A 19,380-nucleotide genomic window follows, 5' to 3' on the forward strand; every position below is an offset into this window, starting at 1 on the left:
GAGCCTGCGAGGAATATACAGTAAACAGATATCTCTTCACTATAGCTCTCTAACAGTGGTAATATATAACAAGTTATTTGTAAACTTGCTTTCCACTTCAATATGAAAAATAATACATCATATCAACATATCATCAACTTGTTTACTGAGTTTGATTTTTTCCCACTGGAAACAACAAAGAAAACTTGGAAAACATTCAAAGCAGAGATACAAAGATGAGCATTTGGTTGGACTGCCACCATGATAGCCAAGAAAAGCATGCAAAACATTCCACAAATGTTTGAAGAATGCAAACATCAAGAAGAAAAACAACTTAAGGGGGAAGATGATAAACATCAGCTAGCTAAGGCAAGCAAATCAGTGGCTCAGGATGTGCATCAGCAATATCCATAGCAGGAATATAAACCATCAAAGTTACCTTCCCACAGTATGCCTGAGTAAATAGTCCCTTCTTTAGAGAACAAACACAAGCACCACCTTTCTACTGTCCAGCAAAATCCTTTAAGTGTTCAGTAAGGACTGCTCTTCTAATAAATCACTTCTTCAGAGCCAGAAATATATGTACACTATTTGGCACAGTTCATTTTTTTCCATGCTCTACACCTTCATTCAAATTTGTACTAAAAAAATTGCTCTGAATAGTATTTGAACACCTTCATCATCCTGATGACATACTCTTCCATAAACTCAAAACTATTCATGAGGACCCTATAAATAAACACAAAATGTATATTCTGAAAACACACTTAGTTTACTGTTTAGCAATACTGAGAAATCTTTTGGCTACTGATGTTTGTTTCAGATTTCCCACATTTTGAGGTCTGCATGATCAGAGAATCACACCAGAGGTCACATTAAGCTCAAATGTCCCTCACTGCTAATTCTCTCCACTGTGTGTGAAGAAATCATCCCATTCTTACACTGTTTTTACTAAGCATCTATCCTCTACAGGTCAAGCATATGAACAGACTTTTGGATGTCTGATGAATGAAACACCATTAATGATGGAACATTTCCTACCTGTGAACAATTAATTTTTATTCCAAGAACTACATTACTTTGTTTACAGAAAGTTTTCCTCTTTTACTTTGTAGACTGACACAAAGAACTATAAGAACTACAAAATTATATTCCACATTTTTCAACTCACTACTCACTTTATACTTACTTCTTATACCATGTTTACCTGACTCTTGTTATATTGGTATGTGCTGCATTTTTCTCAGTGATACTTTTTCTGCCCTTTTTATTTGGTTTATGGAGACACTGAACACAATATAAATTGAAGCCTTTGCCTGGGGAAAAAGTACAGCAGATGTATCTTGAGCTCATGAACCAGATCTCTCATGCAAACAGAATGTCAAGACATGGTCAGCAACACTTAAAGTAACAGCAGCAGTACTAAGACCAATGATAATAGTTGTTTTGAAAGAAAGGTGTGTCAAACTGTATTGGTAAAGTAGTATGGATTATGAAGCTGCTGACACATTAACCTTTACAGTAGCTTGCCATACTGAATGACGGGAGGTCAAAGAAGTGCTGAAGGCACATTAGTATCCATATCTAGCTATTCCCAGATTTCTGCACAGAAGTTGCTAAATTTATTTAAGGTCTGGAAATTTTAAGAACCTGACTGAAAGCAAACATGGCAAACTGCAAACATATTGCCACATAGAGGGGACAGGAGATGGTCAATGGAAATGACCCACAGTTTCACCACATGTCAAGAAGAAATTCACCCTAAACCCATCTGGGAAGTTCTCAGAACCCTCTACTCTGTTAAATATGAAGCAGCAGTTTCAAGTTCATCATTACCCTTAAAACAATTCTCAAGGCATTAAAATACTCTAGAATGATCATAATAACTTAGTTTAACTGAAATACTCAAATTAGTGCAGAGTATTTGTGAAATGACACCTTGAACTATTGAGCATTTTTATGAATTCTACAGCAAAATGAAATCCAGTATTTTGCTTGGTTGTGCTTCAACTTTGTGATCAATAACATGACAAAGTGTCTGTTTCCTGGATGATGGAGATTATTTTCTTGCAAGGAAACACTTGCAAACCAATCACATTTAATATCTCCTTTTCATAAATGTCTTAGTCTAACAACTGTGTAGAGGTACATATTCATGTTACTAAATGACATAAAGTATGACTATTATAAAGAACCAAATACACTGAGTAAGTGCCAGCTGAGCACTGAGTAAAAGGAAGTGGTATAAAAGCCAGGAGAGGTGTGGTACTTACTGATTCTCTATCATGGAGATATTTTACCGCTAGCTCTACAAAAGGAATAATTCCATTTGAATTTCTCATTTGTATGGACAACACAAATCACAATGTTTAAAACCATTCAACGGCACTTCTCAAGGAGGTAGGATGAAGAGCTATTTTTTCTGCAATATGTTTTCCAGACTCCACAATCCATTTTCAACACAGAGTTTTGTAGATCCCCACTCTACATATTTTTCAGGCAACCACCTTCACTTATCTCCCTGCAAATCAATGTAATTCTACAAGAGTTTCTCAGAGTAAACTGGCATAGCATATGACAGACCCATAGGTGACCAAAGATTGTTAGAAAAACATTACAGCTAGAAAATTAAGCACTTTTAGACAGTCTATAAGGAAACATATGCTAAAAAACAGTGATATGGCAACAAATACATCTGAATTTCATTTGTTAGCTGTTGAAACATTGCCAAGTCAAACAAAAAAGTTGTAATTCACCCACAAGAGCAAATTTAGGCCGAGATGCCACTAGCAGAAACCAGTAGCAATGGATCTAGAACTGATTTCAGGGTCTCTAAGGAAAAGTAGCTCTGATATATCTACAAAGAAATAAAACATGCAAGAAAAATCATTGCTTCCTTGTCCATGAACTCCTAGTCTGAATAATACCAGTTTATTAGGTCAATTCTATCCTGTCCTGTGTGAGTGTTAAGACCAAGGATTTCTTCCCTATTGCCCACTTTACAGGCTTATTCTGTCTCCAGAACATCTATCCATAAGAAATGTTTTTAATGTCTGCACTTCCCTTTATCATTTCATAAAACTCATGGCTAAAATAATCAACCATTTTAATGTTACAATGGAGGACCCAAGGCCTTAATGAGAAAGGTAACTTAATAGTAAAGCATTATTTGGTTTTCATTTCAAACATCATTTAAACCAATGGAACTGACATTTTATTACACTATATAGCATAGCATAAATATATACATGTTAAACAGGGTTAATAAAAATCCCATAATACTAAAAAAATATTCACATCACTTGAAACAGTAGCTTTGCTCTGTGCTCTTCAGTCTCAGGATAGAAAATCTTCTGTTGCACCAACACTATCTTGGAATTCATTGACTTTCTGATCAAAAGTATGTCAAAAGTAATATATTTTCATATCAGCTTTAAGCTAAAACACCCAGTCTTTCTGCAGAGATGTTTCAGCACTACCACCTCCACTGCCATCAAAAATCCGATAAGTAAGTTGCAGCTTAAAACCACTCTCTAAAGAGCTCTGTGAAATTCTACTGGGACTGTTAAAGGGGGAGAAATTATAGGAACATGTCGCAATTTCTACACTACTTTACTTTTTCCTACCTTATTAGCTTCAAAAATTCTGCAAATGAGAGACTAGCCAAAAAGCACAGTTTCTTTATGTTCCTCTTTCAATGAGTCTCAGAACAAACTATTTGGTCATATCAGTTTCCAAGCAATCTGTCTCGGCATCTAAGTTTATAAACTAGAACCATTCAAGACTCCTTGCTTTTAAACATACTCAAACCAATGAGCTTGTTTAACAGACCTATCAGGCTCTGTGATTTATTTCTTGACATTTTTTTAATAAGATTTTAACCCTTGCATTGCTAGTCATATATAAAAGATGACAAAAAAAGCTATGCTTCTGCATACTTTCAAAAACACGCACATTGAAAAAAAAATGATCTACTTTTTTCAGACCTCCAGCAGCACACACAGCTTTCAGAGCTCTGATTTGCTTCTCATTGTTTTTTAAGCCCAGACATTAACTTGACACTAACATAAAAAGGACCTTGCTACCACCAGGTTCATGCTTAATATTATCCAAATGAGTATCCATAAGTCTGCATGTATCCTTTCAGCTGTACTGTCTTACCTCAAGCAATATTCAACACGTATTGGCTGAAACTATCAGTAATAACCCTGTACAGAGAGACACATACTTGATGTTTAGTTTCCATGCTTCTAGGCAATTCCCTAATACCTTTGGTTATTCTACAGGGCAACATCACCTCTTTACTGCTTGGAATCATGAAGGCAAAGATAAACCTTATCCAGGGATATAAAACAAAATCTAATCTATTGTATTTTTTTAGTCTCAAATTTACTGGGCTGAAGACATGCAAAACTTTCAGTTGTAAGCACTGCAAGTCACTGTTACTGAAGAGTAGAAATTCTGCTTATGTAGAATAGATGGGCAGAAGAGCAGTTCTTCCTGGAAATCCCAGACTACCTTAGCTTGCTTATATTACTAAACATTCCTTCATCAGAAACTGTGGCTAATGGTCCATCTTTTCTTTTACATGAGTATACCTTAACAGTAAAAATCTGAAGACAGGGAACATTCTTCAAGTAATATAGGGGCTTTTTTTTTCTTATCTGACTCTCTATCTCAGACTTAATAAGTTAGAGAAATTAAAATTAAAAACAAACACTGCCTTTGAATACATAAATATGTAGGGGAGGTATACACCATGCATATTAAAGAACAGCAACTTCATAAAGCTCAGTCACAGGCAAAGTTTTCCATAAAAGAAAGGTGAAGATTTAACAAGAAGTATCACAGGATTTTTTGAGTACTTAAGTCTACTTTGAATAAGATATGTACAAACCATATCTCACAATGGACCCAGCTAGGGATGAAAAGAACACTAAGGCTATGAATCAGTAAGGAACATAACACTGTATACACATTTGAGCTCTCTAAGGTATATGGCAGAGGAAACTGAACGTCCACTGACAACAGGAGCTTGCAGCCCAGACGTGCTCTGAATAGCATTGTCTATGATGAAGATCTCTAAAGCAGTGTCTCAAGCGTGACACCATCAAATAGCATGCAAACATCTGAAGGGAGTCTCAGCATTTAGTATTTTATTTCTATTTTTAGCAGAGGGTCACCTCTATGCAATACTTCTCTTCTGCAGTTTCCAGTTGCTAAGGAAAGGTATCGGGAGCTGTATGAGCCTGAATTGCACAGCAGTGCTGCACAATGGCCTAATCTTATCATGTAATAAATAGTCTTGACATTGAACACGCCATATGGGGCACACTTAAATATCTGCTTTAGCCCTCTCCTGGTGTCAGTCAAGAGCACTGAGTTTTGTGAGCCCAGGTTGACAGCAGGAGCACAAAAGGTACACATGGAATTTCAGCACATATTAAACAAGAGAAGAAGAGAAGATTGACTTGATAGTCAATCACAAAGTACTTTAAGTACTGTGCATAAGAAACCATGCCAAACTCTGAGTTTTACAGTCATGATCTCAGCTGCACCCTGCACCCTCCCTCTCCCATTACACCTGGCAGAAGGCAGCATTTGAAAGGACTAACATGGCTAGTCCCACACAAAGACCTATAGACTACTGCAATTGGCAGAGTCAACAACCATTTCTAAATGTGGCAAAGCTTACTAATGACAGCTGACCAAATCCATAGTCAACCATCACAGCAAGTGATCAGAATATTTTGCAACATCTATGCTAAAACCTAGTAAATTCTTAAAAAACAGTAAAGTTACCAGAAATCAATGAATAGTTGGCTCATTAGAACACTGAATCATCATAGTAAAAATAATGAGGGTCCTACTATGAACATGTCTGTTGTCAATTATATTTTTGCCATGGCACACCTTATAACATACATAAAATATTTCTATGGCTAGGGATTAAATTATTATTTTACAACTATCCATACACAACAAGCAGGACAGGACAGGACTCCTGATTCATTAAGATTAGCTTCTGAAGCCACATGGGAGCCAGCAAAACAGTTACTTTCAGGTAGTGAAAAAGCACCATCAAAACAGCTACTTTAATATTTCCCCTCACCCACCAACCCAGCAGTCCCAAGGTTCCACAGGAACTCCTCACTGTGTAAAGAGTTGTTTTTTCATCCCAGCACACTCATGGACAGTCTACACCAATTTACTCTTGTATTATCACCTAAATTTGTTCTGCTCTATCGCTGATGTTTACCGACTTGATATATGCAGAGATTAAGGCTGCGCTCTCATTTTCACTCGAATACACAAAGTCGGGTCTGATTTTCTCATAAGAAAGAAGCCTGAAGCATGGTTGGTTAAGTCTAGGCAGCAGAAATTACACACATACCAGGTTACATAGAAAACTAAACAACCCAAAAGCATCAGATCTCTTTTGCTTTCAGACAGTTTTTATTACTCAAAACCACCACTTACAACACAACTTCTTGCAGCTTCTTGCTGCTTGCTTACTCACTTATGTCTCCCACAGAGAAAAACCCAACCCATAGAAAGCTGTTGGCATCAAGATATATATATCTGTTTATATGAATAGGGTTTTTTTCTAAGTATCATTTATTATACATTTCTGGAGGATGAAGTTAACTGACTCTAGTTTGAGCCCTGCACACTCCTAGGAGAAACATTTTTGGAATTGTGCATCAAAGTTTTTGGCCTGGACCTTTCCTATTCACTTCCAAATTCATAAAATTTCACATCAAAGTTACTGAGATCAAATCAATTTTGGTCCCAGCAATGCTATAAAGATATCCCATTACTACAGTCAGATTCTGACTCTCAAAGCTCACATTTTAGGACACTTCCATTTAGTTCTACTGAATGAAGAGCCTAAACAGGCTTTGTATTTGCAAACATAAAGTAAGAATTCACGATCCTTTGTGCATTGCTGCAATAAAAGACATTGCAACTTTTCTCTTTCTCCAGGTAGGTTCTTTAACATCTCTGCCTTAGTTTTCTTGCTTCTTTAGGAGAAATTTTAAAAAGAAAAGAAAAAAAGAAACATCTGTGGGAGCAGCTGCACAAATATTGCAGTTGCATCCAGGATTTCTTGTTTTGTGTTTTGCAAGACCACTTAAGGTGGATAACCACAGTGACTGTCCATGCATCTGACATGCAAGTTTGAACTCAATCACAGATAACAGGGAAAAGGTCAACACAAACCCATCATAGAGATGCACAAACACACAGAGAAAATAACCATGAACTCAAATCTTTGAAGGAAGTGTCCACCATACAAAAGCTTATATAGTAACAAGCTGCTTGCTCTGACTTCTTATGGACAATCAAAATATCATGGTAGGCAGTTTATAATTACAAGCATATGTACAACACAGCTTTTCCTCTTCATCATCTTACATGTAACAACACAACTAAGAGCCCTAATTACTCAGCACGCTTTCCAAGACTTTGACAGTTAGGCTATTATATAATTAAATAAATAGATCTCCTGAAGTCTGTCTTCATCTCCTGGATACATGTCTACATTCATGCACTTCTTCAATTGAATCTGTCTGTTATACTCTAACAGGAAGTGCTAAGAATGAGTTTTAACATGCTCTGAGCTATATATTGATAATTGCAAGCCCAAGTAAATCAGGTGAATATGTTTAGCATTCCATTACAGTAATAATCAACTAAATTAAAGTAGCCAGTTCCAAATAAATAAAGTCATGCTAACAACAAGACCTTGGATCTATTGTAGAATGCAGAGTTCATAAAGGTTTAGGGATTTACTGAAACTTTTTTCTCCTCAAAATACTGAAAAAATTATCCACCATTCTGGTGATGGGAGAGCAGTCACCACATCCAGCTGATATACAGAGTAAAATTTGAAAAGTGAGAGGCAAAGCTAATTGTCTGCAGCCTCTGCTTCATTCTTTCTCAAGCAATTCATGCGGGGCCTTAAGCATACTTTAAGTCATTATTAACTGCAGTGCTCTCGCATTTGCTAGTCATGTAGCACACTGAGATTGCGAGAGCATGGTAGCACCTAAGCTTCTTTGGTTTCTATCTCTACAATGCCAGCTGTCAACCAAGAGACTCCCTACTTGAGGAAGCTTCAGCACGCTTCAGGAAGTGTGCTCCACTTAAATTCATGTGATCCACTCTTGTGATTCACTTTGTAAATACTCAGAAGATTGGCCTCACACATCTCCACAGCACTACTTGGAAAAAAAAGGTTGTGATCTTTAAAAATCTAAAGCACAAAGATTTATCACAACTTACGTTGCAACATCAGCTCTTCTCTTACATGCACACATTTTCAGCTGAAAAAGCAACCTTCACTTACAGCAGTCGTCTGCTGTGGTACTTTAAGTACTTTCCATCAAGCCACAAAGAGAAAATCAGATGGTTTGTGGGTTTTTTTTTCCTCTACATAAGTTACATCTGAACAAAAGATGGCCAAAACAAAACAAAAAAATTGATGGCTACAATGGGATGGAAAGACCTCACCCAGCCCAGCATCCCATCTCCAGCTGTGACTTAAATAAACAGTTGAATAAAACCTCAGGGACAAGAAGGATAACTAAAACAAGCATATAATATTTTCAGCTAGCTAGCCCTTAAAACTGGGTTTTGTCTACTAACAACAATATTTTCTGGCAAATACTTGTGTATGCATGTTAATAACACATTATTTACATCTTGTGCACAGCAGTAATTCCTTTAAATTGCTTTTAAGCCTGTTGCCATCACTCCTGGATACATCTTGGAATTCTTATGCTAGAAAACAAGGAAGGAATTTGCCTCTGCTCACCCTTTCCCTGCTACTTGTTAATGTAGTTTTCTCAGTCATCTCATCTCCAGGCTGAAAAGTTGCCTGTTTCTTGGACAGAATCTGTGCTGTGTCCTTGACCATTCTTGTCACCTTTTTAAAGATCTTTTCCAGCTCAGGCTGCAAACTACTAGCACTCAGGCAGTAAGGGACCTCCCTGATGTCACCTCTATCCTTCTTCACATTTTTCTTCTCTCAACAGAGGACGTAGTAGCTGGACGAAGTTAAAGAAACAACTAGAAAGGCAGCTTACAGAAAATCCAAGATGCTGCCACTGGAGCCAAGGTCAGGCAATTTGAGTAAGGATTAACTGGAAAGCTACTTTCTCTGCCTACCGAAGGAGTAATTTACCTCTCTGCAACACAGGGAATTATCTCAAAATCATAGAATCATTTTGGTTGGAAAAATCTTTAAGATCATTGAGTCCAACCACTAACTTAACACTGTCGAGCCCACCACTCCCTCAGAACCTCATCTAAAAGTCTTTTAAACATCTTCAGGGATGGTAGCTTCACCACCTCCCAGGGCAGTACCTGTTCCAATGTCTAACAACCCTCACACTGAAGAAATTCTCCCTAATATCTAACCTAAACCTCCCCTGGCACACCAACACTCACCTTGTACAGCCTCCTTTCAGGTAGTTGTAGAGAGTGATCAGGTCTCCCCTCAATCTCTTTTTCTCCAGGCTAAACAACTCCAGTTCCTTCAGCCACTTCTCATAAAACTTATGTGCTAGATCCTTCACCTGCTTCATTACCTTTCTCTGGAGATGCTCCAGCAGCTCAATGTCTTCCTTGTAGTGAGGGAAACATGGCGAGGGAGGTATGGAAATACATATATGGTAATATAGTGAGGGAAGTAGGGAAATAGCCAACACATTTTGGCCCAAAACACACTATCCTAGGAAAAAGCATGCTTGGTTCTCTTGATTAGTGACATCTAGAATTATCTCATTGCCTCCCAGATAGACATCTATGTATTTTCATTTTTATAACACTTCATGATTGTTCACTTTGGTAGGACAAGAATGTCAGTCCAGTTAAAATTTAAGCTGCTCTAAAAGCAAAGGTAGATGTGACAAATGGATGACACAATCTCACTAGTTACTTTTTGGTAGTAATAGACATGAAAAATGTCTTTGCTAAAGAGATAGTAATTATAATTGCTATTATATAAAATTGCACAGAACTCAATGTAGGAAAATGGTAGGTATTTCATAGCAAGAAACTATATAAGCATTGCCAAGGAATTCAACAAATGTTGCTGAAGTTTCATTGAGCTATCTTACAAGGGTACTGGTATCTTTGGGAACAGGCTGGTCAAATTGATCAAGGCTTTAAACTGAAAGACTTGGGGAGCAGGGTGTGAAATGGCAAAGTGTGTGCTATCCCATCTAAGAGGGAAATGGGCCAGAGTAGGAAACGCAATGATGAGTGCTCCTCAGCCCCACAACAAGATGAGAAGCAGAAGGCTGATTGCCCTGAGGTGTCAAATGAGGGAGGATACTCTTGCACCCATCCAGGAAAATCTATCTGCTCAAGTAAGCCCCTACATTGCCTGTACACCAACGCACAAAGCCTGAGGAATAAGCAGGAGGAACTGGAGATTGTTGCTACAGGGACATGGTGGGACAGCTCATGACTGGAGTACAGCCATGAATGTGCTATTTAGGAAAGACGGGCAAACAGGGTGAGGGGTTGGAGTAGCTCTCTATGTGAGCATCCTGAGTGAGGATGAGAGGTAGGTTGAGTGCTTATGGATGAGAATTAAAGGGCAGGGTAGTGTGCGTGATATTATTGTGGGAGTTTAATACAGGCCACCTGATCAGGCAGAAGAAGTGGATGAGGCCTTCTACAAACAGCTGAGAGCTGCCTCACAGTCTCAATCCCTGGTCCTCATGTGGGACTTCAACCTCCCTGATATTTGCTGGCAAAGCCACTCAGCCAATCACACACAGTCCAGGAGGTTCCTACAGAATATTGATGACAATTTCCTTTCACAAGGAACCAAAGAGGAGAGGCATGCTGCTAGACCTTGTGCTAGCAAATAACAAAGGTCTGATTGGGGATGTGAAGGTTAGAGGCAACGTGGGCTGCAGTGACTATGGGATGGTGGAGTTCGACATCCTATGTGGAAGAACCAGGACATCAAGCCGGGTTATGACCCTGGACTTCAGGTAAGCTAACTTTGGCCTCCTCAAAGACCTGCTTGGAAGAACCTCATGGGCTACGATTCAAAATGGTAGGAGTGTTCAAGAAAGTTGGTCTATCTGCAAGCACCACTTCCTCCAAGCCCAAGATCAGTGTGTATCCACAAGTAGAAATCAGGAAAAGGGGGCAAGAGGCCCTAGATGGTTGGGAAAAGAACTACTGCATCTACTCAAGGAGAAGACTGAATTATATATAAGGTGGAAAAATGACCTGATTGCTTGAGAATAGTATAGGAACATCACCAGAATACGCAGGGACAAAACCAGGAAGGCCAAAACACTTCTGGAATTAAACCTGGCAAAGGAAGTAATCGAAGTAATTACCGTGCTCCCATCTTTATGGTGTGAGAAGCATAGAAGCCACTCCTCAGGCTGCCCACTAGACTTTGATGAGGACCAACTCCTTTTTTCACCTGTTTAATTGCAGCTTTAGTAACCTAAAAACACATATTAATAAGTACACAGCAGGATGGGGGAAAAAAAATATGGAATTCAAGCTCTTTTGGAATTTAACCTGTCCAAGAAAGTAAAAGAAAGCAAGAAAGGCTTTTTCAAATACATCAGCAGCAAAAGGAAAATTATGGAGAATGTGAATCCGGTGATGAATACAGATGCTGCCCTGGTGACGGAGTATGCAGAGAAGGCAGAGCTACTGAATGAATTCTTTGCTTCAGTCTTCACTGCCAAGGCTGGCCCTCAGGAAGCCCTGTCCCTGGAGGATAGTAGAATAGTCTGGAGACTAAGACTTTCCCTTAGTGGATGAGGATGATGTTAGAGACCTGTTTGGAGAGCTTAACATTCATAAATCTATGGGACCTGACAGGACGCACTCATGAGTGCTGAGGGAGCTGGCTGATGTGGTTGCTAAGCCTCTCTTCATCATTTTTGAACAATCATGGAGGACTGGCAAGGTGCCTGAGGACTAGAGAAAGGCCAATGTTACTCCAGTCTTCAAAAAGGGCAAGAAGGATGCCCAGGAAAATACAGGCCTGTCAGCCTCACCTCCACCTCTGGAAAAGTGACAGAACAACTCATTCTGGATGCCATCTCAAAACATGAGTGAAAAGGTGGTTATTAGAGGGATTCAACACGAATTCAAAAGGAAAAATCCTGCTTCACCGAGTTGATAGCCTTCTGTGAGAGTATAACTGGCTAGCTAAATAAGGAGAGAGAAGTGCATGTCATCTACCTTGACTTCAGCAAGGCTTTTGGCACCATCTCCCACTACATCCTCCTTAAAAAGCTCAGGCAGTGTGGCTTGTATGAGTGGAAGGTGAAGTGGATTGAGAACTGGTTGAATGATAGAGCCCAGGGGGTGGTGATAGATGGTGCTGAGTCAAGTTGGAGGCCTGTGGCGAGTAGAGTTCCACAGAGGTCAGTTCTGGCACCACTCTGGGGCAGTTCAGCTTGGAGAAGAGGAGACAGAGGGGGGATTATAGGTTCATAGAATGGTAGAGGTTGGAAAGCAACTTTAGAGGTCATCCAGTCCAAGCTCCCCTGCAGAAGCAGGTCCACCTAGGTCAAGTTGCACAGAAACCCATCCAGGTGGGTTTTGAAGACTTCCAAGGAAGGACACTCCGCACTCTCCCTGGACAGCCTGTTCCACTGCTCTGTCACCCTCACAGTAATGTAGTTTTTTCTTATGTTTTAATGTTTGTGTTCCAGCTTCATCCCATTACCCCTTGTCCTGTTGCTAGATACAGAAGAAAAAAGGGATGTTCCAACCTCCTGATATCCACCATTTATATCCTTATATATATTACCAAGATTCCCCTTCAGTCTCCTCTTCTCTAGACTAAACAGCCCCAGTTCCCACAGTCTTTCCTTGTATGAAAGATGTTCCAGTCCCCTGATCATCTTGGTGGCACTGCACTACCAGATCACTCTCTGCAGAACTGCTCTCTAGCAGGTTAACCCCCAATTTCTATTGATCCAAGTGCAGGACTCTGCACTTGTCCTTGTTGAACCTCAGGAAGTTCCTCTCTGCCCAACTCTCAAGCCAGTCGAGATCTTGCTGAATGGCAGCACAGCCTTCTGATGAATCAGCCAATCCTCCCAGTTTGGTGTCATCAGTGAACTTGCTGAGGATACACTCTGTCCCCTCATCCAGGACATTGATGAAGATGTAGATCAAGACAGGCCCCAGAACCAAGCCCTGTGGAACTCCACTGGCCACAGGCCTCCAACTCGATTCTGTGCCATTGATCATCACCCTCTGGGCTCTGTCATTCAGCCAGCTCTCGATCCACCTTACCATCCACAGATCCAACCCACATTGCCTGAGCTTTCTGAAGAGGATGTAATGGGAGACAGTGTCCAAATCCTTGCTGAAGTAAAGGTAGACATTTGCTGCTCTCCTCTCATATAGCCAGCAAGTTATGCCCTCCTAGAAGGCTACCAGGCCAGTCAAGCAGGATTTCTCCTTGGTGAATCCATGTTGACTCCCCCTGATAACCATCTTTTCCTTCATATGTTTAAGAAGATATTCAGGATGAGTTGTTCCATTACCTTTCCAGGAATGGAGGTGAGGCTGACCAGCCTGTAGTTTCCTGGGTCATCCTTCTTGCCCTTTTTGAAGACTGGAGTGACATTGGTCTTTCCCCAGTCTTCAGGCACCTCATCTGTCCTCCATGAACATTCCAAAATTATGGAGAATGGCTAAGCAACCACATCAGCCACCTCCCTCAACACTCGTGGATGCATCTCATCAGGACCATTGACTTATGAGTGTTAATCTCGGTCAACAACCTCTTCCTTATCCACCCAGGGCAAGTCCTCTGTTGTCCAGACTGTCCTACTATCCTTGCTGGACTTGGTTTCCCGAAGGCCAGCCTTGGCTGTAAAGACTTAAGCAAAGAACGCCTTCAGTAGTTCAGTCTTCTCTGCACCCTCTGTCACCAGGGCACACTCTGCATCCAGCAGTGGGCCCACATTACCCCTCATCTTCCTTTTGCTGCTGAGGTACCTGAAAAACCCCTTCATGTTTTCCTTTACTTTCCTGGCCAGGTTTAATTCTAAAAGGGCTTTAGCCTTCCTGGTTGCAATCCTGCATGCTCTGGCAACATTCCTATACTATTGCCAAGCAACCAGGCCCTTTTTCCATCTCTTATGGATGTCTGCTTTCTCCCTTAATTGTCCCAGCAGATCTTTGTTCTTCCATGGAGGCCTCCTGCCTCCTTTTGCTGCTTTTCTACATGTGAGGACACACTGATCCTGGGCTTGGAGGAAGTGGTGCTTGAAGACCAGCCAGCTATCTTGGGCATCTAGAATGAAGAGGCCAAAGTCAGTTTGCCTGAAATCCAAGGTCACAATCCTGCTTTGCGTTCTGCCTCTTCCACATAAGATGTTGAACCCCACCATCTCATGGTCACTGCAGCCAAGATTGCCTCCAACTTTCACATCCTCAACCAGATTCTCCTTATTTGTCAGCACAGGGTCCAGCAGCACGCCTCTCCATGTTGGTTCCTCAATCACCTGTGACAGGAAGTTGTCATCAACATTCTGTAGGAACCTTCTGGACTGTGCATGCTTGGCTGTGTGGCTTTACCAGCAAATATTGGGGAATTTGAAATCCTCCATGAGGATCTCATTAATACTTACAAGTATTTGAAAGGTGTATGTCAAGAGCATGGGGCAACCCTTTTTTCTGTAGTTTGCAGTGCTAAAACTAGGAGTAATGGACAAAAGCTGGAACACAAGAAATTCCACTGAAAGAAAACGTATTTCCTGTGAGGGTGAGGGAGCCCTGGCACAGTCTGCTCAGGAAGGTTGTGGAGTCTCCTTCTGTGGAGGTTTTCAAAACCCACCTGGCACGTTCTTGTGTGACTTGATCTAGGCAGACCTGCTTGAGCAGAAGAGTTGAACTAGATGATCTTTAGAGGTCCCTTCCAACTCCTACCATTCTATGATTCTATGAAAGCCCCACTAAAATAACCAGCACATTAAAGAACAGAAATTTGTCAAAGTTAAAAGCACTGAGCTTGTGTGTTCCTCCAAGGCTTCTTGCTTGGTGAAGCACAACATTTTCATTAAGAAAGCTTAATGAAACAAGACAAAATTAATTAAAATAGTTAGCATACAAGTAAAAAACAAATAAAAAAAGCATCTGCAGCTGGTTTCTAGCCTCGCAGGAACTACCTTATTTTGCAGTTTAGCCAATGACTTGGAACTAAAAAGAAAAAATATAAGTTCACAACTGAAAAACTGTGCAGGTGACAAGTACCAAAGAAACTGTTATTTACAAAGAGGAAAGGTGTCTGTGCATTAGTCTTTGTTCTTACTCAGCAGATGCAGAAGTTGTGAAGAAACTATGCTACCTAGAGCATCCTTCTGAAGGAAAAATCAAGATTCCTGTTCAATTCAACAGGCCATCTCTAGTGTCATCACAAGACTACTTAACAAGGAAAAAGAAAGTACAAAGATCATTCTGTCCCTGGATTTCACAGGTCTGGTCCCTAAGTCCCTCCAGCACTCATATTCAAATATCTAGAGGCATTTTGGAAACCTGGAAATGATTAAAGGTTGGAATAGTTAAAGAACAAGAGAACATAATGAAGTATTTTCCACTATTTTCTATTTCTACAAAGAGAAGGTAAAGAGTAAGATAGTTAATCTAGAAGGAGCAGAGTTTTGAATAGAGAAGGCTATTAAACATACAAAGGGCTAATAAGAACCAGAACTGACAAAGCTGGTAGTTAAAGACAGTCAAATAAAACAAGCACATAATTTAAGACTGATGATAATTACACCAAGTAAGCATTGAGAGACTGTCAAGTGACATTCTTATAGCAAATTGATATTTTAAAAAATAACTAAATAAATACATGAATTAATAAATCTGGGTTCTAATGGGAGTTAATCAAGAACCCTTATAGTTTATTTTGGATTCATAACCAATTTAATACAAAGTAAATTCACAGCTTCAGTCCAGTCTTTACCATCCACACTTTCACCATCTAAATGTAACTGGCAAAATGCTGAAGCAGAAGAAAGAAGTCAGAAAGTGTACAAGAAGCTTCAGAATAGGAAGAAATTTCTCAGCATGCAGCTCCTCACACCAAGATCAGCCACCTATAGAACGGCTGCCACAGCTGCCTTGTACTCACATTCTGGGGGTACCTATTGAAAGCGAAGACAACAAAACCGCAAGTCTTGGGAAGCACCAGAAGCTGGTTCTCCTATTGAGGTCAGAACACCACAAGGACCAAAGCAAGCTACTTCCTAATATCATCATCTGCTTCTGGAAACTCATGTGCAGTGCACTGGTAAGGCTGCCTCTCCTGGCTCCTGTAGTACTGCTGCCAGTGAAGGCTATGTGCTGTCTCTGCTGCTGTAAGGCTGGAATTTCAGCATCCTTTGATTACGCCTCTGCATGAAAAGTTTTCATCCATTTCAACACATGGCTTGTTGATGTCTGCTGTGTAACTGAAGCTAAAATACACTCATCTTTGAGATATGTATATGCATACCCATTGCAGTGCTATAGAACCAAACCACCATTTCTCTCCCAATAATAAAAAAAAGCAACAGGTTTTCTAAGCAAATGCAGGCAACAACTATAAAAAAAAAAATCTAATTTGAAATCCTTGCTTTTAGGGTAATAATAGAAAAGAATGTATACCAAATCTTACCACTAGCATTTTCTACAGTCTTACATGTAGGAAAAGGATCTAAGTTGGAAATTTGGCCTCCATTGTCTTTTAAAGTTGCTATTCCTCCCAAGAGTAACACATTTCATAAGAAGTTAGGTGTTTCCTCATTGTCCAACAATATCAGCCACTCATTTTAACTCGAGTTTTCAACACTACAGAAAGCCAAGTTCCAGACAGTGAACAAAGTAAACCTATACCAGATACCTTTCTGCAACATTTTTCTGGTTTTAGAATGCCAAGAGAAGACAATCTTTTATTCTTCTTCCTGTCTGAAAGCTAACATACAGTTCATTCACCTGCAAGACACAAATCCCATCCTAATAAGATGTCAGTTCCAGGAGATGATCTAAAAAATAACATTTTTTTAAAAACATATCAAGCATTCCCTCTGCCCAATACAGATAAAGCCAGTAAGTAGTATCTGCAGGAATAAGGTACACTTCCAAAGACCATCAGGTCACAATAAACACCAAACAGCCTGTTGAAAAGACAGCTAAAGGTAATAGGATGCAAATCACTTCAAACCACCCACCATGAATTTCAACTCCCTTTTTTTTTCCCCCACCTGGTGTATTTTAAAAAAACAGACATTGAATCAAGCAGCAAAAGATGAAAATGTCATGGGAAATGCCTGTGGACTACAGCTGCACATAGAACTCACAGGGGTTTTCTTTTCTAGTTACTTCTGAAGATATGACCTTATCAGGAGTTCAAACTATTACTTATGAGGGAATTTCCCTGAAGAGATCTTGATTTCTAGCTTTCTAAACTCTGTCTTCAGAAAACTGAACTCAGCTATTGAACCACTAATAAAAGTGATCTTCACATACCAGCCTGCAAACACAAGAGAGGCACGCATCTTCAAGGAGTAACCCACCATCTCCCTCTCACTTGCACCCAGAAGCACAATGCCATATTGCTCAATCTTCTACATGGATTTATGCATTTTTACTTACTATGGAGATTTGGGGGGAGGATGGGGAACACCCTGTATTCCAAACTAAACCTGTCTAATTCCATTAAAGAATGAAAGCCAGGTAAAGAATAAGAAAAGAAAAAACAGATGAAAGACAGGACAGCAATCAAAAGAGATAAATAACTTTAGATACCTTGCAAAGAAATACGAGTTCTAAGCATATTCATTTTTAATACAAGTCACTGTATCATGTATTAGAAGATGCCCTTTGCAATAACCTTCCACAACGTGAAAATTTCATGAAACTGGAAACTTGTGGGACTTGACTCTCAGTCTCCTTCTTCTCTATCTCTACTTGTAACTCTGCATGCATTCTGTGAGTATGAAATGTCCCTTCAATAATTTTTAGCTAGGACAAGATTATTTGCCTCTTGTATTGATAAATCTCCTTCCCTTAACTTTTACCTCAAGAGAATCCTCTCCCCTGAACATACAGAAGTTATTGTCAGCTTCCAGGTACACTACTCTGCAACAGAAAAACCTAACCTAACAACATCTCAGTACCTGCTAAAATAAGAGTTATTGCCCTTCCCCAGTAACCATGCTACTTAAGACAGACAAAAAAATTCAGACTGGTATCAGACAAACTCAGTGTTATGAAGTCACTATGCTATGCAGGTAATTAATTTGGATTCTACCTATACCTTGTACCTGTCTAAAAACCCCCTGCTGTTTATTTCCAGTTGTGTGTTGTAAAAATGTTTCTAACATGACCAAACATGAATTATTTACTGCTCTCTACCCTGCTGAAAGAAGAAAATCCCCAAATTGACAACATATGTGCATGTTACTGCTAAGTAAGATAGATAAATATTCCATACAAGACTAATACAGGAAAAAAGTTAAGACAGTTATTCCCTTATATTAAAAAAAAAAAAAAAAGCATTCGGTAGCTCTAAAAAATCAAATTAAGATTCCCTAACCCTTTTGCGATTACAATCAAAGTCCTTATTGTAAACTCAGTCCCAGCAAGTACCTTATCTCTGAAGGTCTGCTACAGATATTTTCTGTAGGAGGAAGATTTTAAGACATCCAATGATGAACATTAACAAGGAGATTACAGAAAGAACAAAGGGCTTTACTTAAATTTAAGCCAACAAGTAGTCAGATGACACAAACTCTGTTTGTACCCTTGAAACCAACAAAAAGCAATCCTGTTATGAAGTACTTAACGATATTAAGAAATAATAGTACACAACAACACTTAAAGTTGCCGACAAACACACCGCCACCCCCAGCAGACAAGAGCAGCTGTAACATACACAGCTGCTGGCACTGCTTCCTGGTCTGCAGCAATTATTTGTCCTGAAAAGACCACATGGTTTTGTCCCAAGATAAAAATCACATCAATGCTACCTACCCTGGCTTTAGCTGTAGTGCTGGCCCAATCCAGCGAGAGCTCCAAAACTGCCCCAGACCAGCACCCCTACCTTCCACAGACACAGTCAATATTCTCATCCATAAACACTGTGGCTTCTCAAAAGGAATTCGGAAACAGTGACAGCTTGTTTCAGCTTGACTGCACTTAGAAGTTTCTTCTCCTTCCCCCTCTCTCAGCTGCTCAGACGATCTGTGCACACACAGGGCTACCACCACCACCACATGGGAGCTCCATGCTCCCACTGTGTATCCTCCAGCCACCATGCAAGGAGTAGCCCAAGAAGTTAGGAAAAGTGGCTCTGTGTGTATGAATGTGTAAATATACAATATGAGAGACTGGAATGGC

General features: G+C 39.9%; 1 protein-coding gene across 1 annotated transcript in view; it reads right to left on the reverse strand.

Annotated features, from left to right (window-relative positions):
• The window catches only part of ARHGAP24 (Rho GTPase activating protein 24), a 211,085-nt gene extending 191,994 nt beyond the window's left edge, over nucleotides 1-19,091 (reverse strand). Inside the window, exon 1 of the mRNA XM_061992535.1 lies at nucleotides 19,015-19,091. The gene's annotated coding sequence lies outside the window, so the exon portion shown is untranslated. The remainder of the gene's footprint in view (nucleotides 1-19,014) is intronic.
• Between the last annotated feature and the right edge of the window lie 289 nt (nucleotides 19,092-19,380).

This window comes from Colius striatus, chromosome 3 (genome assembly GCF_028858725.1).
Source record: "Colius striatus isolate bColStr4 chromosome 3, bColStr4.1.hap1, whole genome shotgun sequence".
NCBI classification, from domain to species: domain Eukaryota; kingdom Metazoa; phylum Chordata; class Aves; order Coliiformes; family Coliidae; genus Colius; species Colius striatus.